This window comes from Gossypium arboreum, chromosome 5 (genome assembly GCF_025698485.1).
Source record: "Gossypium arboreum isolate Shixiya-1 chromosome 5, ASM2569848v2, whole genome shotgun sequence".
Lineage (NCBI taxonomy): Eukaryota > Viridiplantae > Streptophyta > Magnoliopsida > Malvales > Malvaceae > Gossypium > Gossypium arboreum.
The window spans coordinates 61,618,694-61,645,855 of NC_069074.1; the positions used below are offsets into that span (position 1 = coordinate 61,618,694).

Genomic DNA, 27,162 nt, shown 5'->3' on the forward strand with positions numbered 1-27,162 from the left:
AATTTACACTTTTTACAATTTAGTCCAATTTACACAAAACACAAAATATTCAAAATTTGACTTTACTATGCTCAAGCCGAATCTTTATTAAGTTCATACAAGTCCATAAGTTTCATTTATTCACATCTTAGTCCCTCCAACTATTACTTGCAATTATGTCCTAATTACTCAAAATCATCAAAAATTCCAATACAAAATATATTGACCCAACACCTATCTTTCATATTTCACCAACAAACAATAAAAATCACAAGCTCTCATCAATGGCATAACTCAAAATATTCATCAAAATTAAAAATTTAAGCATGGGTTTTGTATCACTCGAAGCAACAATCTCGAAAACGTAAAAACTATCAAAAATCGACTAAAAACAAACCTTGAATTCGAACTTGGGAGATGGCCTTCTTTTGTTTATAATCGGCTATGGTGATATTATAAGAGCACTTAGGCTTATTTTATTTTATAACATATATTATATAAATTAAAGGTTGGCTTCCTAAATTAACCTTTTAAAAATTAACAACTAAAGCTTATAAGCTAAGGACATACTCGTCCATGTCACATGCACATGGTTTCCAACTCATAACTTATATTATATACATATACTTATATACATTTTATTATTATAACATATATATATTGTACATATTAAATAAGAAAATATATTTAACTTAGCTAATGCCGTCCATTAATATATATAGAAAAAAATTGGACTTTTTGCATCATGAGTGCTTCCATTTAAGAAGCCATTACCAAAATAGCCCTTACAATTAAAACTAGCTAATTTTCAATTTAAGAAATTAAGTTCTTTTATTAAATAAGACACCCAAACAACAAAATTAAATAACAAAAATTTCAAAGATATAAATTCGCACAAAATAAACACAAAATAATTTAAAGATATTTTTTAGACTTGGATTCGTGGTCCCAAAACCATCGTTTCGATTAGGGTCTAAATCAGGCTGTTACATTAACAAACTTCCTCCTCAGAACCTTCACATCACGGTCTAAGATCTGAACCAGCCCTTCCTCTAAAGTCAGATCTGGCGTAACCTCAATCTCCTCAATCGAAACGATATGCACAGGATCAGAACAATATTGCCTCAACATGGAAACGTGGAACACATCATGAATCTGGTCCAACTCTGGGGGTAACTCAAGCTGATAGGCAACCGGTCCCACACGTTTCTGTATACGGTAAGGCCCAATGAACCTTGGGCTTAGCTTGCCCTTCCGCCTAAACCTCAGTACCTTCTTCCAAGGCGATACCTTAAGGAAAACAAAGTCACCCATAGAATATTCAACCTCCTTACGTTTAAGATACGCATACGACTTCTATTTGTCTGATGCTGCCTTTAATCGATCCCAAATTAACCTAACTTTATCCTCAGTATCAGAAATCAATTTAGGACCCAAAACACGTTGCTCACCCAACTCAGTTCAACACAAAGGAGTACGACACCTACGACCATATAATGCCTCGTACGATGCTATCTGTTTGCTAGACTAGTAGCTATTGTTGTATGCAAACTCTACTAACGGTAAGTAATCCTCCCAACTACCCCAGAAGTCAATCACACAACACCTTAACATGTCCTCCAGTATTTGAATCACCCTCTCTGACTGCCCGTCTGTCTGAGGATGGAACACAGTACTGAAGTCCAACCTTGTACCCAGTGCCTTGTGTAACTTCTTCCAGAACCGAGACGTGAAACCAGGATCTCTATTAGATATTATGGAAACTGGTACTCTATGCAGTCGCGCTATCTCAAATACGTACAGTTTAGCCAGTTTCTACAGTGAATAATCAGTACGAATAGGTATGAAATGGGAAGATTTAGTCAATCGATCTATGATGACCCATACTGAATCCTTCTTACTAGGCATTAAGGGTAGCCTACTAACGAAGTCCATAGTCACTCTCTCCCACTTCCACAATGGAATCTTAACTAGCTGAAGCAACCTTGAAGGTAATTGATGTTCAACCTTAACTTGCTGGCAAGTAAGGCATTTACTCACAAAGTTGGTAACCAATATAACTCACGAAGGTCTCTATACATCTTATTTCCACCATGATGCATAGCATAAGGACTACTATGCGCCTCTTGCAGTATCGACTGCCTCAAATTTGTATCTTTAGATACATAGACTCTCCTACGGAAACAAAGTACCCTTCGCTATTCAGTCCAAAATCTGAAGCTTCTCCACTCTCTATCTGTTGGAATTGAGGACCTAGTGACTTATCCCCCAACTGTTTACCCTTAATCTGTTCAGTCCACTTTGGTTTAACCTACAGTTCAGCCAACAGACTACATCATCGAACAAGCTAAGATGAGCAAACATCACCCTCAGATCAGTCACAAACCTACAGCTCAGTGCGTCAGCTACCACATTAGCCTTACTCGGATGGTATTCAATCGTACAGTCATAATCCTTAAGCAGCTCAATCCATCTATGCTGCCTAAGGTTTAGCTCCTTCTAAGTGAGGAGATACTTAAGGGTCTTGTGATCTGTGTAAATGATATACTTCTCACCGTACAGGTAATGCCTCCAGTTTTTCAGTGTGAATACCACCGCAGCTAACTCCAAGTCATGTGTTGGATAGTTCACCTCCTGCGTCTTAAGCTGACGGGACGCATAAGCCACCACTTTACCTTCTTGTATCAACACACAACCCAAACCAACATGTGATGCATCACTATAGACAGTACACTCTTTCCCAGACTCTAGCTGAATCAGGACGGGGGCCTCAGTCAGAACCTTTTTAAGCCTCTCAAAACTTTCTTGCTGCTTATCATCCAGTCAAATGTACACCTTTACGCAATAACTTAGTCAGAGGTGCAACAATTAATGAAAACCCCTAAACAAACCGTCTATAATACCCTGTCAAACCTAGAAAACTTCAAATCTCAAATACCAACTTAGGCTTCTTCTAATCCAGGACGGCTTCAATTTTCCGAGGATCAACCTTAATCCCCTCAGTAGATACAACATGTCTGAGAAAAGTTACCTCTCGAAGCCAGAATTCACACTTGCTGAATTTAGCGTACAGTTGTTTTCCCCTTAGAATTTGCAGCACTAGTCAGAGATGAGCATCATGTTCATCCTCAGTTCTCGAGTACACCAAAATGTCATCTAAAAACACCACTACAAACTGATCCAAGTAAGGCTGGAACACCTAGTTCATCAGATCCATAAAAGTTGCTGGTGTATTCGCCAGTCCAAACGACATCACTAGGAACTCATCGTGCCATATCAAGTCCTAAATGCTGTCTTGTAAACATCAGTCTCCTTGACCTTCGGTTGATTTTACCTAGATTAAAGATCTATCTTAGAAAAAACTGAAGCTCTTCGAAACTGATCGAATAGATCATCAATCCTCGGTAGAGGGTACTTATTTTTAACAGTCAATTTGTTCAGTTGCTGGTAGTTGATGCACATATGCATGGTTCCATCCTTCTTTTTCATTAATAAAATCGAAGCTCCCTACGGAGACACACTAGAACGGGTGAACCCTCGGTCCAGTAACTCTTGGATCTGAGCTTTAAGCTCCACCAGCTCCTTTAGTGCCATTCTGTAAGGGGCGATGGACACCGGGGCTGTACTAGGAAGGAGCTCGATCCCAAATTCAACTTTACAGTTTGGAGGTAACCTAAGTAGCTCATCAGGAAAGACGTCCGGAAAGTCCTTAACTATTCTGATATCTTTAATAGACGAAACCTCAGAATCTGAGGCAGTGATGTAAGCTAGATACGCCTCACAACCCTTGCGAACCAACTTCTCAGCTCTAAGTGCAGAAATCACATTGGACAGATAATTCTGATGCTTCCCAATCACCACTACCTCATCACCCTTTTCAGTTTTTAGTACCACCCGCTTTGCAGCACATTTCAAATTCTCCTGATGATTAACCAACCAGTCCATGCCCAATATTAAGTCGAATTCTCCAAAAGGAAGTTCCATTAAATCGGCCAAGAAGATCTTTCCTTGAACTTCCAAAGGTACATCCTTAAACAGTTTATTCACTCTCGCTGACTGCCCTAATGGACTCAACACAGTAACCTCACTCGTAGTGTCCTCAACCGTTATACCCAAAGTCTCAAACATAGTGCATGTTATATAAGAGTACGTAGATCCAACATCAATCAATGCAGTATAAGGTACATTATGAAAAAAGAACATACCTGTAATAACATCTGGGGCATCTCTGTCCTTTCGACGACGTGCAGCATAAACCAGTACTGGATGTCTTGCCTCAGTATGACCAGCACCTTTGCCCAGCACTCTACGACCTCGGCCCATACCATTTCCACCTCTGGCCTGACCACAGCCTCTCGGTGGCTGCTGAACACCTCTCTGCAGATGAACAGTACCCATACCAGTAGCTTGCATCTGATCGGGCCTCCTTGGACAATCTCTGATGTGATGCTCCAAAGATTCACACCTTAAACAAGCCCCTAAACTCTTCCAGCACTCACCCTGATGGCGTCTCCCATAATCAGCACAAGGTTGTGACCTAAAAGCAGCAATAGGAGGCCTAACTCTGACTGGCCCATCAACTCTGGCCTTTTTCTTAGGCATCACAACTGAACTTGAGGGCTCCCAAACCCTCTTGTTCCTACCCCTGCCCGTCTCATGATTCTGGTGCTCAATGCGCTTCACATCCTCGGTGATTTTCGCCTTTTCCACCAACACAGCAAAATCTTACTCCCTCTGTGGAGTTATCAAAACTCGTAGAACACCTCTGAGGCCCTCCTCAAAATAAACACAGTGCTAATATTCAATTGCCACCATCCCACGCGCATAGCGCCTAAGTCGCAAAAACTCAGACTCATATTCAGTTGCTGATTTATTCTTTGGAGTCAAATTCAGAAACTCTCTCCTCTGGGCATCCACATAACTAGTGCTCATACTTGAAATGCAGTCTTGAAAAATTCCCAAGTCAACCGGTCGAGCTGAGTACCCTCTTTAACTCTAGACCACCACTATAGGCTTCATCTCGTAGCAATGACACCGCACCTTTCAATTTCTGCTCTGGGGTGTAGTCGAGGTCATCCATGATCCGCTCTGTGACAGCCCTAAATTGACCCTAGTCGGAAAGTGGTTTCGGGACCACTAAACCAAGTCATAAAAATAATTAATTGTTATATTCTATGCTTACTATATGTGTGCATGCATATGTGGAAGTTTCATTCTCTAATTTTACCAATTTTGTGAGAAATTATTAAATAGGGATCAATGTGAAACATGGTGAAATATGATAGGCTAATTTTAAATGGCTTATTAGTGCATGTTAACACAAAGGTGGAGTTGCATGTCAAATAACCCATTTCTTAAGGTTAGTGGCCGGCCATGACATGATGATGGGCAAAGAAAACATGTCCTAGACATGTTGGCCTAGTGCATTATGGAAGGAAATAAAGAAATGAAAAAAAGAAGGAAAATGATGAAGAAAATGTGTGTATGGATACTCTTGTGCGTGACAAAACAAAGAAAAAAAAAGGGGAAGAAAATTGGTTGTTCATCCTTCCTCATTTTTGTTACAATTGCCATGACTTGAAAAGATGAAGGAATAGGGAAATCTCCTAAAGCAAATCGGCATTCTTCTTTAGCTAGCAAGAGGGTCATGAAAACAAAGCTTGGAACTTAAGCTCTTCTTGGCGAATGTAAAGAGGAAGAGGGAGAAAGACTTTCGGTCATGGAAGGAGAAGAAAGGTTAGTAAAAGTGTTAGATTTGTTTTGAAATTCAAGCTTGTTTTAGGTTAATCATCTTGCTTCTTACTTAACCCAAGCCAAAAGAATCTTGAAATCTTGATGGAGGTATGGTACATTCGTTTATGGTTAATGGGAGAATAATTTGATTTTAGCCTTTAAACCTTGAGGAAGAAATTGTTGTTGCAAGAAGTTGAGCTTATTGATAGTATAAATTTCTAATGCACCTAAGGTAATAGCCGAACATGTAGTGGTTTAATGCCTTGAACAAGTGTCGTTTAGATGTTCTAAGATTGTCTAAATTAGATGTTTAATCATCTAAGGGTTCGGCATGGTGCATTCTTGAGAAGAGTTTGATTTGAAATCATGAGATCTTGTTGACTTGTGTTTAAGTTGTAATCGGCCATGGGCTATGGGTGTTTGCTAATCCGGTTTTGTTGCATAGGTGTTAAATACCTTGTATTGGAAACTTTGATAAATAAGTAGCAATAAATTAAGATGAGATTGAGTAAATTTTCAGCTTAGTTGTGTTAAGTATTCGGCAATAACCATAATAATGCATGTGAATGCCGTATGTTTGTGTTTGATGGAGAGGTAAATTGTTTGATTTAGCTCAAGAGCAAAGGGGAACTAGATTGGACAAAGGAAAGGAGAAAGCAAACGAGTAGCCGATTTGGAACCGTTCTACCCCAAACAAGGTAAGTCATTAAGCACGTATTTGATATTGCTTAAATGATTGTAAAATTTATACAATTGTGTTTAATGGGATGATATATATATATATGAATGAAAATGTATGTGTATGGAGTGATGACATTTGTTGAATGTAAAAGAAATAGTGAAATGTGTAGAAAGTTTGCTTTCGACACTAAGTGTCTTGGGCAATACGTGTGTACGGTGACGAGATCGGCACTAAGTGTGCGTGCTAGAAATATATGGCACTAAGTGTGCGTGCTGGAAATATTTGGCACTAAGTGTGCAAGCTGGAAAAATCTGACCTTGGGTGTGCGAGTTCGGAGGGTATGGCATCGTGTGTGCGAGCTTAAATTACGTGGCACTAAGTGTGCGAAATCGAGTAGTAAGCACGTGTGTGCGTACTCTATATATATGGAGGTGTGTCTCCATTGAATTGAGTATGGACAGCGGATCGGGTAAGTAGCTCGAGCTCATGACGAATAGAGAATTCGTTCATGCTTGGGGATTGAAATTGGTAAGCCTTAAATCTATGTGATGATTGAAATTGTATGGTTGTGCTGGAAAATGAGTTAATGTGTAAAATGCTTCGATTATCTTGTTGTGTAGAATATGAAATGTGGATGTATGAATTGGTGCGAGATTGGACCGAAAGGTCCGAGGTATTATGGTATAGATTCGATATGGACGAGTACCTAGCCTCATTTGTTGTACATGTAGTAGTAACTTTATCAGTGGATTGATGAATGCTTATGACTTACTGAGTTGTAAACTCACTCGGTGTTTTTCTTGTCACCCATTTTAGGTCTCTCGGACTCGTATTGTTTGCGTGATCGGGACCATTGTTGAACTCATCACACCGGCTGAAATCTTGTGGTATTGTTTTTGTTGTTGAAGAACATTTGGCATGTATAGGCTATTATATTTTGTCGAATTGTGGGTTGTAAACTTTAAGCCATGTGAAAATGGCCTAAGTGGTCGTCGAGTGGGATGCTAGAACCTATAGCCACGAGTCTTAGAAACTCAAATTTTGATAAGGTGGCCATAATTTGTGTCATGTATGATGGATGATTAAGGCCAAGGAAAAATTCATGAAATTGGCATAGTCTACTGCAGTAACTGTTGCGGACAGCAGCAGTGAGATGAGATTGAAAAATCACTAAAAATAGTAGAAGTAGAATTAAATAGTGAGTAAATTATGGAACTGAACCTTGATGAATCTATTTTTATATGGACAAAACGAAACGATCATATGAGCAGTATACTGAGAAATATTAAGGTTCTCGTGAGACAGGGCCAGAACGGTTTCTGGGTCCCCTATCGCGACTTTGAAAATTTACCATAAATTATCAAGAAAGAATTAGGAGTCAGGCATTATATGTACAGATTCCATTTTGAGTCTAGTTTCATTAGAAACAAACGGCACCAGTATTAAAGCCCTGTACAAAGAGATATTCAAGTTGTAACGCGAGAAGGTCAGAGCAGTCGGTCCCTGTAACATGGGTGACTTTAACTAATAAACTGTACCAATTGGCCCAACCAAAAATTCTAAAAATAAATCCATGGATGGGTATATGAGTCTAAATTCAGGAAAATTACGAAACCAGTTTCCGAGTTTTGAAACTCGAGATATGATTTTAAGGCGACGGTGACGCAGTTTTCCAGCCGATTGGTAATGTCAAATTGGTTGGTATCTTGAGAGGTTTGACCGTTAACCCTCGTGTCCGACACCGCGTCGGTCACGAGTTAGGTGTTACAATTTTATTGGTATCGAGCTATGGTTTAGTCGGTTCTAGGACTACCATAGCGCGTGTGAGTCTAGCTATACATGCCCAAAATGTTAGTGCTTAGAAATGTGATGACTTCGACGGTTGAAGTTTTTGTTTTGATTTGCAAATGGAACCGGGGTAGAGAGACCCTTGGCGGATGATGTTGAAAGTGTAGCGGCTGTTCTGCGCAAGGGACACCGCTGTTGAGCCTCGATCATCCGCGAATAATCAAGTGAAGGGCGAAACAAGCCTTCTTCACCATGATGAATGAGTGGGTCGCGCAATATGCCCGAACCAATCCGGCTGTCCAACCATTCCTGAATTTAAATACTCCACCCAAGAGCCCGTAATGCCTCCGATTCATCGATCCCGTGAGGTGAGTAAACCACCGTGGACTTGATTAGGAAGCGTGGGGCGAGGAGTTCAAGGCCATAGTTCTTGATGATGCCGAAAAGGCCGAAGTTTTGGCTCGATAACACCATTAGAGTGTTAGATGAACTGTCATGCACACCGATGAATGTCTTAAGTGTGCTATATCCTTGTTCGAGACTCACTTACTATTGGTGGAGGACTTTAATATCCATAGTCCCAAATGAATGAGTTACTTGGGATTTCTTTCAATCAATTTGAAAGAAATACATTAGTCAACAGTTCATCGATCGAAGCGTAAGGAATTCTTGGAACTTAAGCAAGGCCGGATGATCAGATCTAAATCTGAACATGAGTTCGTAAGACTTAGTCGGTATGCTCGGAGTGTGTGGCTGATGAGGTTGCTATGTGCAAGAGATTAGAAGAAGGCTGAATTTGAAGCAAGAGATTTTCGTAAAAGATCGACGGGCAAAGCTCCATTCTCGGTGTAAAGAGGTTCAGGAGGACACTAATAAGTCGAGGCGATCGGGAATTTCCATCGAGCCCGACCATTGACGGACTCCGAGGTACTTGTAGCTAGTGTGGGCAATAATCGTCAAGAGAAACCTGAATGCCCCCAATGTGGAAGACGACACCTAGGTGAATGTTGGGGTAAGTCATTAATAGGGCTGTTATGGATGCGGTTCAAGGACCACTTCATTAGAGATTGCACGGAGCTAGATGAGAAGAATAAGATGCAAGGTGCAAGACCTAGTGAAACGACGGCTAGAGGTAGGCCCAGAATTTTCGGAGGTAGGGGTGGTAATCGAGAGGAGCCTCGATACTACTGTACAATCCGAGACCCGTGCTCCTACTAGAGCATATGCCATCCGCAAGACGAGAGGTGGCATCCTCCCGACGTTATCACTGGTACTTTTACTCTCTTTGATACTAGTGTGATTGCATTGATTGACCCGGCTCTACTCATTCATATGTATGTGAAACCTTAGCATCCAAGAAGACTCGCTGTTGAGTCTCTCGAGTTCGTAATTCGAGTGTCAAACCCTTTGGGTCAATACGTGCTTTCGTTGATAAAGTGTGCAAGAGATGCCCCTAATAATTCGAGAATCCTATTTTCCTACCGATCGATGCTTCTACCATTTAATGAATTCGATGTTATTCTTGGTATGGATTGGTGATCGCACTGATGCAATGGTGGATCGCAAAAGGAAAACCATTGATTTGAGGAGTGCAAATAATGAGGTAGTCCGAGTCGAGTCTCATCGATTTAAAAGGAGCGCCAATGATAATATCTTCTATGACCGCTCGGAGGTATGTGAAAAGGTGTGAAACATACCTTGCGTATGTGTTTGGAAGTAAAGAGACGGAAAGGAAACTCGAATCGGTACCAAGTGGTTTGTGAGTATTCAGATGTTTTTCCGAGGAGTTACCGGATTGCCATTGGTTCGAGAAGTGGAATTCGCATCGGTTGTACCGGTACTACGCCGATTTCAATAGCCCGTATCGTATGGCATTAACGGAATTAAAGGAATTGAAGGTTCAATTGCAAGAATTGACGGATAGAGGTTTCGCTCGACCGAGTTTTTCTCCATGGGGCGCTTTTGTATTGTTTGTGAAGAAGAAGGACGGAACCATGAGGTTGTGCATCGACTATCGTCAACTCAATAAAGTGACGATAAAGAATAAATATCCATTGCCACGAATTGACGATTTGTTTGATAAATTAAAGGGAGCCTCGGTGTTTTCAAAGATAGATTTGAGGTCGGGTACTATCGGTTGAGGGTCCGAGAATCGGACATACCCAAAACCGCTTTTAGAACGAGGTACGGTCACTACGTAATTCTTGGTGATGCCGTTTGGGCTCACTAATGCCCTGCGGTGTTTATGGATTTAATGAATAGAATTTTCAGGCCATACTTGGATCGGTTCGTAGTTGTATTTATCGATGACATTTTGGTCTATTCGAGAGATGAAACCGAACATTTGAACACCGAGGCTAGTGTTGCAAATCTTACGAGATAAGCAGTTATATGCAAAGTTAAGTAAATGTGAATTTTGGTTGAAAGAGGTTAGCTTTTTGGGGCACGTGGTGTCCGCATCGGGTGTCAGAGTGGACCCGAACAAAATTTTGGCCATAGTCGATTGGAAACCACCAAGGAATGTTACCGAAGTTAGAGCTTTTGGGGCTTGCGGTTATTACCGACGATTTGTAAAAGGTTTCTTGACGATAGCCACGCCAATGACGGCTACTCCAAAAGGATGTTAAGTTCGAATGGACGGAGAAATGTCGAAAAGTTTTGATCAACGAAAGCTTATTTGATCAAGCCCCAATTCTAGTGCAACCCGAATCGGGCAAAGAGTTTGTCATTTATAGTGACGCATCCCTACTTGGGTTGGGTTGCGTATTGATGCAAGAAGGGCGAGTTGTGACCTATGCGTCGAGACAATTAAAGCCACATGAGAAAAATTATCCGACCCATGATCTCGAATTGGCTGCCATCGTACCCGCCTTAAAGATATGGCGACATTACTTATTTGGTGAGAAGTGCCATATGTATTCGGATCACAAAGTCTAAAATATTTGATGACCCAAAGAGACTTAAATCTGCGACAAAGACGTTGGCTCGAGTGTTAAAGGATTATGAGCTGGTCATTGACTATCACCGGGAAAGGCTAATGTGGTTGCGGACGCCTTAAGTCGTAAATCACTATTTGCTTTATGAGCGATGAATGTACACTTGTGCGTTTCTACCCGACAATGTGTTAGTAGTGGAATTGAAAGCCAAACCATTATTGATACGTCAAATTCGTGAAGCTCAGAAAGTCGACGATGAGTTGGTTGCAAAACGGGCTGAGTGTGTTCCGAACAAGGACTCGGAATTTCAAATCAATGATGACGATTGTTTGAAGTTCAAAAGTCGTCTGTGTGTTCCAAAGAATTCGGAACTTATTTCGATAATTCTGAACAAAGCCCATTGTAGCCAAATGGCAATCTCCCCGGGGAGTACGAAGATGTACAATGATTTGAAACGTCGGTTTTGGTGGCATGGTATGAAACGAGACATCTCTGACTTTGTTTCGAGATGTTTAATATGTCAACAAGTGAAAGCGGAGCATCAAGTGCCTTCAGATTACTTCACCGATCACGATACCCAAATGGAAATGGGATCGAGTAACAATGGACTTTGTGTGCGGGTTACCATTGACTCGAATAAGAAAGACTCGATGCGGGTCATTGTTGATAGACCGACCAAGTCGCTCATTTTATTCTCGTCTCGCACGGATTTTTCGCTGATAAATTGGCGAATTATACGTCTCCCAAATTGTTCGATTGCATGGGGTACCTATTTCTATCGTGTAGGATAGAGACCCAAGATTTACATCGCGATTTTGGAAGAAATAGCAAGAGGCTTTGGGTACCAAGCTGCATTTTAGCACTGCTTTTCACCCCCAAACCGATGGTCAATCCGAACGGGTAATTCAAATACTCGAGGATATGTTGAGATGTTGCATCCTTGAGTTTAGTGGTTCATGGGAAGCGGTATTTACCTTTGGTTGAATTCGCACAACAATAGCTTTCAATCAAGTATTAAGATGGCGCCTTACGAGGCTTTATACGATCGTAAATGCCGTATCCCATTATTCTCGATGAACTTAGTGAAGGAAAAATCTTGAGGTTGATTTGGTTAAGGATGTCGAGCAAAAGTTCGAGTAATTCGTGAAAGTTTGAAAGTCGCCGGATCGCCAAAAGTCGTATGCGGATTTGAAAAGAAAAGACATTGAATATCGGGTTGGAGACAAGGTATTTCTCAAAGTCTCACCCGGAAGAAGGTGCTTAGATTTGGCCGTAAGGGCAAATTGAGTCCGAGGTTCATCGGTCCGTATGAAATATCTGAACGAGTTGGGCCAGTAGCGTACCGATTAATTTTACCCCCTGAGCTCGAAAGGATCCACAACGTTTTCCATGTCTCGATGCTTCGACGATATAGGTCTGACCCGACACACATAATTACTCCATCTGAGGTCGAGGTTCAGCCTAATTTGAGTTATGAAGAAGAGCCGGTTCGCATTCTGATGTGCGAAGTAAAAGAGTTGCGCAATAAGAAAATCCCATTAGTGAAGGTGTTGTGGCATAAACACGGAATTGAAGGAGCCACTTGGGAACTTGAGGACTCTAAGAAAGAGCGATACCCGAGCCTATTTACCGGTAAGATTTTCGGGACGAAAATTTCTTAAGTGGGGGAGAGTTGTGACAGCCCTAAATTGACCCTAGTCGGAAAGTGGTTTGGGACCACTAAACCGAGTCATAAAATAATTAATTGTTATATTCTATGCTTACTATATGTGTGCATGCATATGTGGAAGTTTCATTCTCTAATTTTACCAATTTTGTGAGAAATTATTAAATAGGGATCAATGTGAAACATGGTGAAATATGATAGGCTAATTTTAAATGGCTTATTAGTGCATGTTAACACAAAGGTGGAGTTGCATGTCAAATAACCCATTTCTTAAGGTTAGTGGCCGGCCATGACATGATGATGGCAAAGAAAACATGTCCTAGACATGTTGGCCTAGTGCATTATGGAAGGAAATAAAGAAATGAAAAAAAAAAAAGAAGGAAAATGATGAAGAAAATGTGTGTATGGATACTCTTGTGCCGTGACAAAACAAAGAAAAAAAAAGGGAAGAAAATTGGTTGTTCATCCTTCCTCATTTTTGTTACAATTGCCATGACTTGAAAAGATGAAGGAATAGGGAAATCTCCTAAAGCAAATCGGCATTCTTCTTTAGCTAGCAAGAGGGTCATGAAAACAAAGCTTGGAACTTAAGCTCTTCTTGGCGAATGTAAAGAGGAAGAGGGAGAAAGACTTTCGGTCATGGAAGGAGAAGAAAGGTTAGTAAAAGTGTTAGATTTGTTTTGAAATTCAAGCTTGTTTTAGGTTAATCATCTTGCTTCTTACTTAACCCAAGCCAAAAGAATCTTGAAATCTTGATGGAGGTATGGTACATTCGTTTATGGTTAATGGGAGAATAATTTGATTTTAGCCTTTAAACCTTGAGGAAGAAATTGTTGTTGCAAGAAGTTGAGCTTATTGATAGTATAAATTTCTAATGCACCTAAGGTAATAGCCGAACATGTAGTGGTTTAATGCCTTGAACAAGTGTCGTTTAGATGTTCTAAGATTGTCTAAATTAGATGTTTAATCATCTAAGGGTTCGCATGGTGCATTCTTGAGAAGAGTTTGATTTGAAATCATGAGATCTTGTTGACTTGTGTTTAAGTTGTAATCGGCCATGGGCTATGGGTGTTTGCTAATCCGGTTTTGTTGCATAGGTGTTAAATACCTTGTATTGGAAACTTTGATAAATAAGTAGCAATAAATTAAGATGAGATTGAGTAAATTTTCAGCTTAGTTGTGTTAAGTATTCGCAATAACCATAATAATGCATGTGAATGCCGTATGTTTGTGTTTGATGGAGAGGTAAATTGTTTGATTTAGCTCAAGAGCAAAGGGAACTAGATTGGACAAAGGAAAGGAGAAAGCAAACGAGTAGCCGATTTGGAACCGTTCTACCCCAAACAAGGTAAGTCATTAAGCACGATTTGATATTGCTTAAATGATTGTAAAATTTATACAATTGTGTTTAATGGGATGATATATATATATATGAATGAAAATGTATGTGTATGGAGTGATGACATTTGTTGAATGTAAAAGAAATAGTGAAATGTGTAGAAAGTTTGCTTTCGACACTAAGTGTCTTGGGCAATACGTGTACGGTGGTTTAGATCGGCACTAAGTGTGCGTGTTGGAAATATATGGCACTAAGTGTGCGTGCTGGAAATATTTGGCACTAAGTGTGCAAGCTGGAAAAATACTGACCTTTGGGTGTGCGAGTTCGGAGGGTATGGCAATCGTGTGTGCGAGCTTAAATTACGTGGCACTAAGTGTGCGAAATCGAGTAGTAAGCACTTGTGTGTGCGTACTTTATATATATGGAGGTGTGTCTCCATTGAATTGAGTATGGACAGCGGATCGGGTAAGTAGTTTCGAGCTCATGACGAATAGAGAATTCGTTCATGCTTGGGGATTGAAATTGGTAAGCCTTAAATCTATGTGATGATTGAAATTGTATGGTTGTGCTGGAAAATGAGTTAATGTGTAAAATGCTTCGATTATCTTGTTGTGTAGAATATGAAATGTGGATGTATGAATTGGTACGAGATTGGACCGAAAGGTCCGAGGTATTATGGTATAGATTCGATATGGACGAGTACCTAGCCTCATTTGTTGTACATGTAGTAGTAACTTTATCAGTGGATTGATGAATGCTTATGACTTACTGAGTTGTAAACTCACTCGGTGTTTTTCTTGTCACCCATTTTAGGTCTCTCGGACTCGTATTGTTTATGTGATCGGGACCGTCGTTGAAGTCATCACACCGGCTGAAATCTTGTGGTATTGTTTTTGTTGTTGAAGAACATTTGGCATGTATAGGCTATTATATTTTGTCGAATTGTGGGTTGTAAACTTTAAGCCATGTGAAAATGGCCTAAGTGGTCGTCGAGTGGGATGCTAGAACCTATAGCCACGAGTCTTAGAAACTCAAATTTTGATAAGGTGGCCATAATTTGTGTCATGTATGATGGATGATTAAGGCCAAGGAAAAATTCATGAAATTGGCATAGTCTACTGCAGTAACTGTTGCGGACAGCAGCAGTGAGATGAGATTGAAAAATCACTAAAAATAGTAGAAGTAGAATTAAATAGTGAGTAAATTATGGAACTGAACCTTGATGAATCTATTTTTATATGGACGAAACGAAACGACCATATGAGCAGTATACTGAGAAATATTAAGGTTCTCGTGAGACAGGGCCAGAACGGTTTCTGGGTCCCCTGTCGCGACTTTGAAAATTTACCATAAATTATCCAGAAATAATTAGGAGTCATGCCTTATATGTACAGATTCCATTTTGAGTCTAGTTTCATTAGAAACAAACAGCACCAGTATTAAATCCCTGTACAGAGAGATATTCAAGTTGTAACGCGCGAAGGTCAGAGCAGTCGGTCCCTGTAACATGGGTGACTTTAACTAATAAACTGTACCAATTGGCCCAACCAAAAATTCTAAAAATAAATCCATGGATGGGTATATGAGTCTAAATTCAGGGAAAATTTACGAAACCAGTTTCCGAGTTTTGAAACTCGAGATATGATTTTTAAGGCGACGGTGACGCAGTTTTCCAGCCTGACTGGTAATGTCAAATTGGTTGGTATCTTGAGAGGGTTTGGCCGTTAACCCCTCGTGTCCGACACCGGCGTCGGTCACGAGTTAGGGGTGTTACACGCTCTGTGGCCTCAATCTAATATTCGACAACATTAGGGGCAACTCCAGTGACACCCCTAAAAATCTTGACCCAATTAAACCTGAGTCATTTAGTCACTGGCTCACGGCCCACAGTACCAATATTGGGCCCAGCGACCCTTTTCAAAATTCGCAACATAGCTTGGGATAGTGCGTCATCCCTAGCTACATGATCATGTGACCCAGTCTCAGTCACAGGTAAAGCCGGTGCCTCTCTAGCTTCATTGTTAGGCATATGACCCGATGCCGACGACTCAGTCCGAGCACCTCCACAACCTCTGTCTCGGCCTCTTGTACCCCTTCCACGAGTACCTCTGGTGCTCATTATCAATTTGCATATTATCTGTATTAATAGTTTTATGCATCATTTTTACAGTTCTAGTGTTTATTAACGTATGTTTTATGTAAAATAACATCAATAATTTCGAGTTTTTATTTTTGTAGATCGAAGTCTCACTACAGTTTTAGGTTACCCTAACAAAAGCCTTAGTACAGTATATACGTATAGTAATCTCAGTATTTCAATTAAATCAAACAGTAGTTTTCGAGAACTTACAGGGTCAGCACTGGAGACTCTGTAGACCACTCATTCAGAAATAACACTTTAACAATACTTTTCAACCATTCAAAATAGTTCTTTTGAAAATTTACGTTTTTTAAAAAAACCCAATTCCACAGCTGAGTTTTGCAACGTGACTCTGATACAACTAAATCTAACACCCCAAACTCGGCTTGGACATTATGGCCGAATCTGCAATGAAAAATTGGAGTGTGTTGTAAAAAGCACTGATTTGTTCGAAAGTTTGTACTACATTAAAGCCCTTGTCATGGTCTATAATTAAACTTTTGAGTATTTTGTTTGTTAATAAAACTCAAGTAGGTCTAATCACTTTAGGTTGTTATTACATTTTGAAAACATTGTTGATGCGGAAGCTTTTGGAAGATATTGTATAGGTGTGGTGTTTTGAAAACATTTAACTTTTTGATAGTTCGTGTCCTATTTTTAGCAAATATAAATTTAAGTAAGCAAACCACAAATTAACGTAAAATTTAAAGAGGTTTTATTACATTTCAAATGTAACACCCTGATTTTGGGCCTAGTCGGAAGAGTGGTTTCGGGACCACAAATCTGACGATGAAAATTTTATTTTTTATTATATTTTTATGGTCTACGATTTCACGGAATAACTTCATGAAAATTTCGTTCGAAAATTTTGACATTCGGGCACTTAATTTAGTCAAAAGTGCAAAAGTTGAGTTCTACATACTAGAGGTGTCCAATTGTTATGAAATTTTAAATTGAGGGTCCTTAACTGGTAATTAGACCATCAGTTAATTGCTGGTCAAAAATAGACATGAAATGGGTGTAATAAAATATTTTTAAGATAGGGGTATTTTGGTAAACTAATAATTAAAAGAATTAAAAAGGGAAATAAGCCAAATTATCTATCATCTTCTTCATTCAACCGTTTCTACCAGTAGCAGCCATGGTTAAGTTTTGTTCAAACTCCCAAGCTCGATTGTAAGTGCTCCCTAGCCCTGTTTTTAAAGTTCTTTACATTTTTGAAATCCCGGTAACTTGGTTAAGCTTATTCTAGCAATAATTTAACTTAGGATTATATTTGGAAAAATACACATAGGTGAAATGTGTTTATTTTGATGTTTTATGGTATATTATGAAGCTTGAAATTGTGTTAAACAACTTTTACTAAGCAATTTTACGTGAAAATGAGTAAAATGACATAATCGGTAAAAATACCTAATGTTCATAAGTACATGTTAGAGTGTGAATTTGATGTTTCTATAGAAGGGAAAAATGATCAGCATGTCATAAAACATAAGAAAATAGGATGAAGTTTAATTTACGAGCCTAGGGGAAAAATGTAATTTTGACAAAGTTTAGGGGCAAAATTGTAATTTTTTAAAATATGATTTTGGGTCAATTTTAATAATGTGAGTCCTAATTAGGCTATATTTGTAATGATAGAGCAAGGAAAATTGAAATTCGGGCTAAAATCGGCAAAATAGCAAGTTGTGGACAAAATGGTAAAAATGGCCATTTTCGTATATGAGGTAAGTTCGTGTGTTAATAATAATGCAATACCATACTTGAATTGTAATTTTCTATTGTTATGGCATAAATTGTATGATTTAATATATTTAGGAGAAGTTGATGGCTGGTGTGTATGATGTGGAAAATGTGATGCTTGTTGTGTCATGTGAAATTGAATGGCAAATTATTGTTACATGAATTGAATGTTAAATTACTATTGCATGGGTTGTATGAATTGCTACATGGTTGTACCTGATGAGATTTCGATAATTTTGTACGTAAATAATTTATCGATTCTTTTTATCTTATTATATTTTGTTATCATATGAAATGTTGCTGCCTATAGAATGATTATTTGTTGTAAATTGCAAATTGAAAAAGGACTATGAATAAATTGTAATGTAACATCCCAAACCCGGCCCAAACGTTATGGCCGAATCTGACGTGCCACATTGGAGTTGAAAACCCACGTTCCGTTTTAATGTTTTAAAAACCATATATTTTGTTGAGTTAACAAAGTGTATGGAAGCTGGACACCAGGTAGGTATCCGAGACAGAGGAGGTGAGCCATGAAGGCTGCTTAAGTACTAAGCTCTTTGATTGGATCCAATCCTAGACATGCCCACAACCATAGCCACACTTTGTTATATCGAGTTTAAATTTGCTTAAGTGGACGTCTTTGATAAATCGATTAATCGTGGCGTTGAGATATTTTGAAAACAAGTATCATTTTGAAAACACGTCCTAAGTCTAGCCCATTTGAATAATTATCAACCAGGTTTAAAGTTATTAAAATTAAATTAATTCCAAAAAGAAATAAAAGAAAAGTTAAAATGGCCTTATTACAGCCCAAAAATAGATAATAATTAAAGGAAATTTAATGAAAACCAACGCTTATTTAAAAGTCCAAAGGCGATCACCGTGGCTACTCTAAATCCCCTCTGGCCCAAGTCCCCACATCAAGGATCACCTGCAAGGTTAAGGAAAGGGGGTGAGTTTGGAAACTCAGTGTGCAACAAGCCCCTTTCAGAGCCCAAAACAATAACAGCATGTTGGGCCTAAGCCCAAATCCAATCTCAACATGTACTGGGCCGTAGCCCTTTTCATATTTCATATTTCATAACACTGGGCCGAAGCCTTTTCATATTTCATATTACTGGGCCGAAGCCTTTACTATAAACGGTATGGCCCATAAGCCCATTTCAATATCACATGTAATGTCAATGAGAGAATGCAAGACCATTTGGGGAGACTACTCGACCCACCATCCGCTACTCTCCACCCGTACCAACCAACACACCATGTGGGGAATAACTCAACCCACCTAACCAACACACCATCGGCAAAGATAGTCGCTTTATCGATAACCGAGGCCTAGCCTCTTTAGTAATCGGGCAAAAGCCCTTTTAATAATCGGGGCATAAGCCCTTTAATAACTGGGGCATAAGCCCTTTTAATAACTGGGGCATAAGCCCTTTAATAACTGGGGCATAAGCCCTTTTAATAACTGGGGCATAAGCCCTTTTGCACTTCCTCCATCCATATAAAAACCCAATCCAATGCATTTATGAATACATCATGTGCATACCATACATATCATGTGCATATCATACATACCATGTTTATCAAAATCCCATATATTAAATTCATATTTAAACCCTAGAGGTATAGTGGTCATTTTTACCTAGGGGCAAAATGGTCATTTTCATATTATAAGGGTAATTCTATAATTTTACCGAAAATTAGGGTTTCCATGTTCATTAACGGTTACTGACCATTCATGTGTGCAAACAGTGAGTCTCGCCCATTTTTAGCGAAATTGAGTTATTGGGCCTAAAACCCTTAATGGGCCCTACTTAGCCGATTTTGTCATCTACGCCCATTTAGCCTATATTCCATGATGGTTTTATCAGTTTCGATGCGCAGTTTAACCAGTTTTCATATTCTACCAATTTTACCCAAATGGGCCCGAAAGCCCATTGGCCCTACTTCGGCCCCTCGAGGCCCAACTTACCGAGAACGCCAAAAATCACATTCTTACCATTTCCATTGTTCCCGATCATCATCTCATCGATTCTAACTAACTAGTGAGCGTTCGCTTGCTCACAAGTCCTCGAAATGCCAGAATTTTGGCATTTCGGCTTTTAGGCATTTATCGCTTTAAGCTATGAAAAAAGGTTCGTTACACACCTGTTTGGCGATATTCCTCGACGAGATATCCTACACGATTTCTCCTATATTCCACCATTAATAAATCAGCTTCCATTAATTGACTCAAAACAAGAACCATCTTATATTAGTACTTACACATTCGACCACCATCCAAAATGGCCTTAAGAACCTTACCTTGCCGATATTGATTGACTAGATCTAGCCACTCTGGAGATCCAAGCTGATTCAAGTCAACACTACGCCTTGCTGCTCCTCCACTATAGAAACCATAAAAATATTAAAAGAAGAACCCCCAAAAACCTATACCCATATTCGGCCACCTCCCTAAATTATAGGGTTTCGGCTTTTGCCAACAGTTACTCTAGGAGTCATTTAGAGTTTGAGCACTTACCACAGTCTTTCTTCTCTTAAACCCGTATGCCTAAAAGGTAAAGGAATTGAATGCCAACAATTGAAAAGGAAAGAAAAGGTTACTGGTCACAAAGAATCGGCACCCCCCTATCTTCACTGATTTCGGCTTTTGTGGTATTTCGGCAGAAGTAGAGATAAAGGAAAGAAACAATAGTGAATGGAGGGAATTAGTGGGCTGGTTTGAAAGAAGGAGAAGGAAGAAAAGATGGAAGAAGAGATGGTAGATTCGGCTGCAAAAGAAAAAGAGAGAAAAAGACTAATCCTCCAGGGAGAAAACGGCACAAAAAATACCTAAGTGTCGAAAATCCCTAACTAAACCTCTCTGCCGAAAATCCCCCCTCCAATCTCCCTTATTCGACCAACTCTATCTTCATATCAAATCCCTAAAATCTCTCCCCTTATACCTCCTTAATCCATGCATTTGACTGATTCAAATTCTCCTCTAAAGAGTTCCATTCAGCTATAACTCTTGTATGCACAAAGCATAAAAATTAGCATTATTTTTGCCATCACAGGGAATCGATCCCAGTCTTCCCCTATGCTCCACACGCCACCTTTTTAGGAGCTTAGTGGCATCACCCTTGCCACTGTACTAACGCTCTTTTTTGTGATACATTTTACCCACAACTTTATATAAGGGCACCTAGCTAGAACCCCTAACTCCTAAGTCCAAAATTTAAAAATTCTACCGAGTTTTGGCCAACTCATGGGCCTTCCATAAGCCCATTTACATACCTAAATTATGAATTCCATAATCACATACCAAATTTTAGAAACTTACTTAAAATATCAAGAATCGCGAAAAACCCAAAAATCAGGATGTTACAACTCTACCCTCCTTAAAGAAATTTCAGCCTCGAAATTTACCTGATCCAAACAGTTGAGGGTACTGCTGACGCATTGCCTCTTCGGTCTCCCAAGTAGCTTCTTCCTTGCCATGGTTCCTCCAAAGTACCTTCACTAATGGGACTGACCTCCTTCTCAACACCTTGACATCGCGAAGTATTTGCACAGGTTCTTCTTCAAAGGTCAAATCCGACCGTACCTCGATTTCTGTAACTGGCACGATATGAGTTGGGTCAGAACGATATCGCCTTAGCATGGACACATGGAAAACGTCATGAATACGATCCAGCTTTGGAGGTAACTCTAGCTGATATGCCACCAGCCCTATCCGCTTAATGATTCGGTAAGGCCCAATAAACTGTGGGCTCAACTTACCCTTCTTACCAAATCTCAATATCTTCTTCCAAGGCGAAACTTTCAAAAAGACCATGTCCCCTACTGCATATTCAATATCCTTACGCTTCAGATTGGCATAAGACTTTTGTCGATCCGCCGCTTCCTTTAACCGATTCCTGATCACCTTAATCTTGTCTTTAGTATCTGCTACCAACTCTGGTCGAAGTATTTACCTTTCCCCCAATTCTGCCCAACAAGTAGGCGAATTACACCTTTGCCCATATAGTGCCTCATATGGAGCCATCTGAATACTTTCTTGGTAATTGTTGTTATATGTGAACTCCACCAATGGCAAATGGTCCTCCCAGCTGCCTCTAAACTCAATAGCACAACCCCTCAACATATCCTCTAAAATCTGAATAACCCTCTCTGACTTCCCATCCGACTGAGGGTGAAAAGCCGTACTGAAATCCAATCGCATTCCCAATGCCTCATGCAACTTCTGCCAAAACAGAGATGTAAACCTTGGGTCTAGGTCCGAAATTATCGATGCTGGCACACCATGCAACCGTACTATTTCCGCCACATACAATTTGGCCAACTTCTGAAGTGAGTAATCGGTTCGCTTCTCGCTACAAATTTGGTCACTTCTCGCTTAAGCCCAGGCCACCCTCGCAAGTCTCGATACAACTTACTCCCTCCTGGATGCATAGCACAAGGTCCATTATGTGCCTCTTTCAAAATCATCAATCTCAAGTCAGAGTCTTTCGGCATACAAATTCTTCCTTGAAAACAAAGAACTCCCTCACTATTTAACCCAAAGTCTGGATTCTCCCCCTTCTCAACTTGCTGAAATCGAGAAACCAACGACTCGTCCTCCAACTGTTGCTTCTTAATCTGTTCTACCCAAGTCGGTCTTACTTGTAACTCCGGCAATAAACTTTCGTCGTCATACAAACTTAGACAAGCAAACATCGCCTTTAATTCCACCACAGCCCTTCGACTTAGTGCATCAGCCACGACATTCGCCTTACCTAGATGGTACTATATCGAACAGTCATAGTCCTTTAACAAATCTATCCACCTTCGCTACCTAAGATTCAGCTCCTTTTGAGTCAGCAAGTACTTAATACTCTTGTGATCCGTATAGATCATGCATTTCTCCCCATACAGGTAATGCCTCCATATCTTAAGTGCAAAGATTACCGCTGCCAATTCCAAGTCATGCGTAGGGTAGTTCACCTCGTGCGGCTTAAGCTATCGTGAAGCATAAGCGACCACTTTACCCTCTTGCATCAATAGGCAGCCCAAACCTACATGTGACGTGTAACGCCCCGTACTCGAGACCGTTTCCAGAGTCGAACACGAGGTGTTAACGGACTTAATTCATTACTTAAACAGCTCATACAATTCATTTTAAAATTTCCAGACAAGCTGGCTAACTGCATCACAGTCGCTTTAAAAATCATATCTCGAGTTCCGAAACTCAAAATCCAATTCTGTAAATTTTTCTTGAAACTAGACTCATATATCTATCTAGTAATTGTTTTCTAGAATTGTTGGTCAAGCAAATTAGTACAGTTTATTAGTTAAAGTCTCCCCTATTTTAGGGTTCAACTACTCTGACCTCTGTGTATTACGAATCCGATATCTCCCTGTACAGAGCTTCAATGACTATGTCGTTTGTCTCTAATAAAACTAGACTAATAATGAATCTGTACATATAAAGCATGACTTCTAATTATCTTTTTAAAATTTATGGTGAATTTCCAAAGTCAGAACAGGGGATCCAGAAATCGCTCTGGCCCTGTTTCACAAAACTTTAAACATCTCATAAAATATAGCTCATCTACCTATTTCGCTTCTTCCATATGAAAATAGACTCATCAAGCTTCGATTCCATAACTTATTCATTATTTAATTGCATTTTTACTATTTTTAGTGATTTTTCAAATTCACGTCACTACTGCTGTCTGAATCTATTTTATGGTAAATTTTACCTATTTCATGGTTTCCATGGATTAGCTAGTAATTTGACATACATAACACCAAATATGAGCATGATTAGCCATTCCAATGGCTAATCATTACCAAGCATTTCCATACCACTCAATAACCATATCATAAGGCCATATATACAAAATGATTATAATGCTATACATGCCATACTCAAAATATACAAGCCATTATGCCAAGATGGTATATGGATAGTGTGAGCGAGCCTCCGACCGTTCCCGATTTCTGAGCTGGCTTGTCAAAACTACAAGGAATGAAAAGGAGGGAGTAAGCATAAATGCTTAATAAGTTCACATGCAAATAGCAAGTAACATAACCATATAAGTAAACATAAAACATCATTTGCATAATCATCACCAAGACATTCATATCACATTTTCATTTATCATCTTACCATATTGATGTTATATCAATTTTTCAACCCGAGGGTTAAGTACATACCTGTTCAAAGTACCCATTTCACAATAGTTACCAATACGTCCCTTTCATCTTGAGTATTCCTCCATTTCAGTAGAACTTTACCAGTTGAACACATCGGAATATAATTCGGATAGATGGAAAGTTTGCACATAAGTGCCACATATGTAGCCAAGCTACCATGTAACCCGCCCATAAGCGAACTCGGACTCAACTCAACGAGCTCAGGTGTTCGCATCCGTAAGTGAACTCAGACTCAACTCAACGAGCTCGGATGCCTAGTTACATCTCACAAACTCGGACTCAACTCAACGAGTTCGGACGCTCGCATCCATAAGTGAACTCGGACTCAACTCAACGAGTTCGGATGCCCAAATATCCCAGTGACATGTCACTTGTATCCTAATCCATTCCTAAGGTTCAACGGGACATTTTTCCCAATGATATGTCTCAACCATCTTCTATGGAATGTCGATACCGATATTCGGTAGTATTTCACATTTTCCAAGTATATCACATAATTTGACATATTATCAAACAATTGTCACAAGTATGATATTTCATAATAATTATCATATCATTTAAATAACATTAAAACATTTAAAACAATAACTATGTTACCAACATTTACATATGAACTTACCTCAGATGTAAAATGGCTACTTTTACCATTTCGTCCACAACTTGGTATTTTCCTATTTTAGCCCAATTTCAGTTTTCCTTGCTCTATCATTTAAAATATAGTCTAATTAGGACTCACATTATTCAAATTGACCCAAAATCATATTTTGGAAAAATTACAATTTTGCCCCTAAACTTTTGCATATTTACACTTTTTCCCCAAAGCTCGTAAATTAAACTTCAGCCTATTTTCTTATGTTTTATGACATGCTGATCATTTTTCCCTTCTATGGCAACATCAAATTCTCACTCTAACATGTACTTATGACTATTAGGTATTTTTACTGATTAAGCCCTTTTGCTCGTTTTCTCTTAAAACCGAGTAGCACAAGTTGTCTAACATAATTTAAAACCTCATATTCTATCATAAAACACCAAAATACACAAATTTCACCTATGGTTATTTTTCCAAATATAAACCCTAGGTTAAATTATTGCTAGCATAAGCTAAATCGAGCTACCAAGACTCTAAAAATGTAAAAATCATTAAAAACGAGGCTAGAACGGACTTACAATCGAGCTTGGAAGCTTGAAAAACCCTAGCGTGAAGATGAGTAAAATTGGCTTTTAATTTTGTATTTTAATTCATTTTACCCCTAAATGACCAAAATGCCCTTACTACTAAACTTTCCAAAAATTCCATCCATGTCCAATTTTTGTCCATAGACTTAGAAATTGGTAAAATTCTATTTAAGACCTCCTAATTAATATTTCAAAACAATTTCATACTAGAAACTTCTAGAATGCAAGTTTTGCAAATTATTCGATTTAGTCCCTATTTCAATTTAAGCACTTTATGCATAAAATTTCTTCACGAAATTTTCACACAATCATGCAATCATATCATAGACCTTAAAATAATCATAAAATAATTATTTCTATCTCGGATTTTGTGGTCACGAAACCACTATTCCGACTAGGCCCAAAATCAGGATATTACATGACGCATCGCTGTACATAGTGAAATCCTTACCAGACTCTGGCTGAATCAACACTGGCGCTTCCGTCAAAACCTTCTTCAACTTCTCAAAAGCCTCTTGCTGCTTATTTTTCCAAACAAAAGGTGCTCCTTCCTTATAAGTTTAGATAATCGGTCGCCAACACGTAAAATCCTTCCACGAATCTCGATAATATCCCGCCAACCCCGTAAAACTTGGATCTCTCATTATCGACCTCGGTGGCTTCCATTCCAAAATTGCTTCAATCTTTCGAGGGTCCACCTTGATCCCTTGGCAGACACAACATGCCCCAAGAAGGTAACTTCTTTCATTAAACTCACACTTACTAAACTTTGCATAAAGTTGCTTCTCCTTAACACTTGCAAAGACTACATGAAGATGCTCATCATGCTTTCTTCGCTTTCGAATACACCAAGATATCGTCAATAAAAACGACTACGAACCGATCCAAGTATGGCTAGAATACCCGATTCATCAAATCCATGAATGCTGCTTGTGCATTAGTCAACCCAAAAGGCATTACCAGAAACTCGTAATGACCGTATCGAGTCATTAACGCCGTCTTATAAATATCCACTTCTTTAACTCTTAGTTGATGATATCCCGACCGAAGTTCGATCTTAGAAAATACCGAGGCTCCTTTTAATTGGTCAAACAGATCATCGATTCTTGGTAACGGATACCTATTCTTGATCGTCACTTTATTCAACTGTCGATAGTCAATACACATCCGCATAGTCCTATCTTTCTTCTTTCTTAACAAGACGTGAGCTTCTACGGGAAACACTTGGTCTTATAAACCTCTATCCAACAGCCTCAGATTCGAGCTTTCGGTTCTACCAATTCCTTTGGTGCCATCCGATAAGGCGCAATGGACACAGGAGCTGTTCCAGGTAATAAGTCGATTCCAAACTCGACTTCTCTGTTCGGGGGTAATCCAAGAAGTTCATCTGGGAATACATCCTGCAATTCCTTAATAGTCCTAACCGACTCTACCGTTATCTCCTCAAGTCCCGTTTGACTTACAAGGGCCAAGTACGCCTCACAACCTTTCCGAATCAACTTCTCGACTCTTAAAGCCGAAACAACATTAGACAAATAATCCTTTCGTTCCCCTATGACCATTATCTCCTCATCTTCAGCAGTTCGTAGTACCATCCTCTTTGCAGCACAATCCAACATCGCCTTGTGCTTAGTTAACCAGTCCATTCCTAAGATAAGATCAAAATCCCCAAATGGCAACTCCATCAAGTCTCCTTCAAAAATTTTATCTTGTGTCACTAACAGATCGCCTAAAAGTTTATCTACCTTAACTGAATGTCCCAATGGGCTTATCACCGATACCCCACTCACA

The 27,162-nt window shown here is 39.4% G+C and overlaps 1 long non-coding RNA gene across 1 annotated transcript; it reads left to right on the forward strand.

Moving 5' to 3' along the window:
- Positions 1–14,096: 14,096 nt before the first annotated feature.
- On the forward strand, positions 14,097–15,228 carry LOC128293023 (uncharacterized). The gene is made up of 2 exons (XR_008283044.1): positions 14,097–14,132; positions 14,937–15,228. It is a non-coding gene; the product is annotated as an uncharacterized LOC128293023 (long non-coding RNA).
- Positions 15,229–27,162: the final 11,934 nt, after the last annotated feature.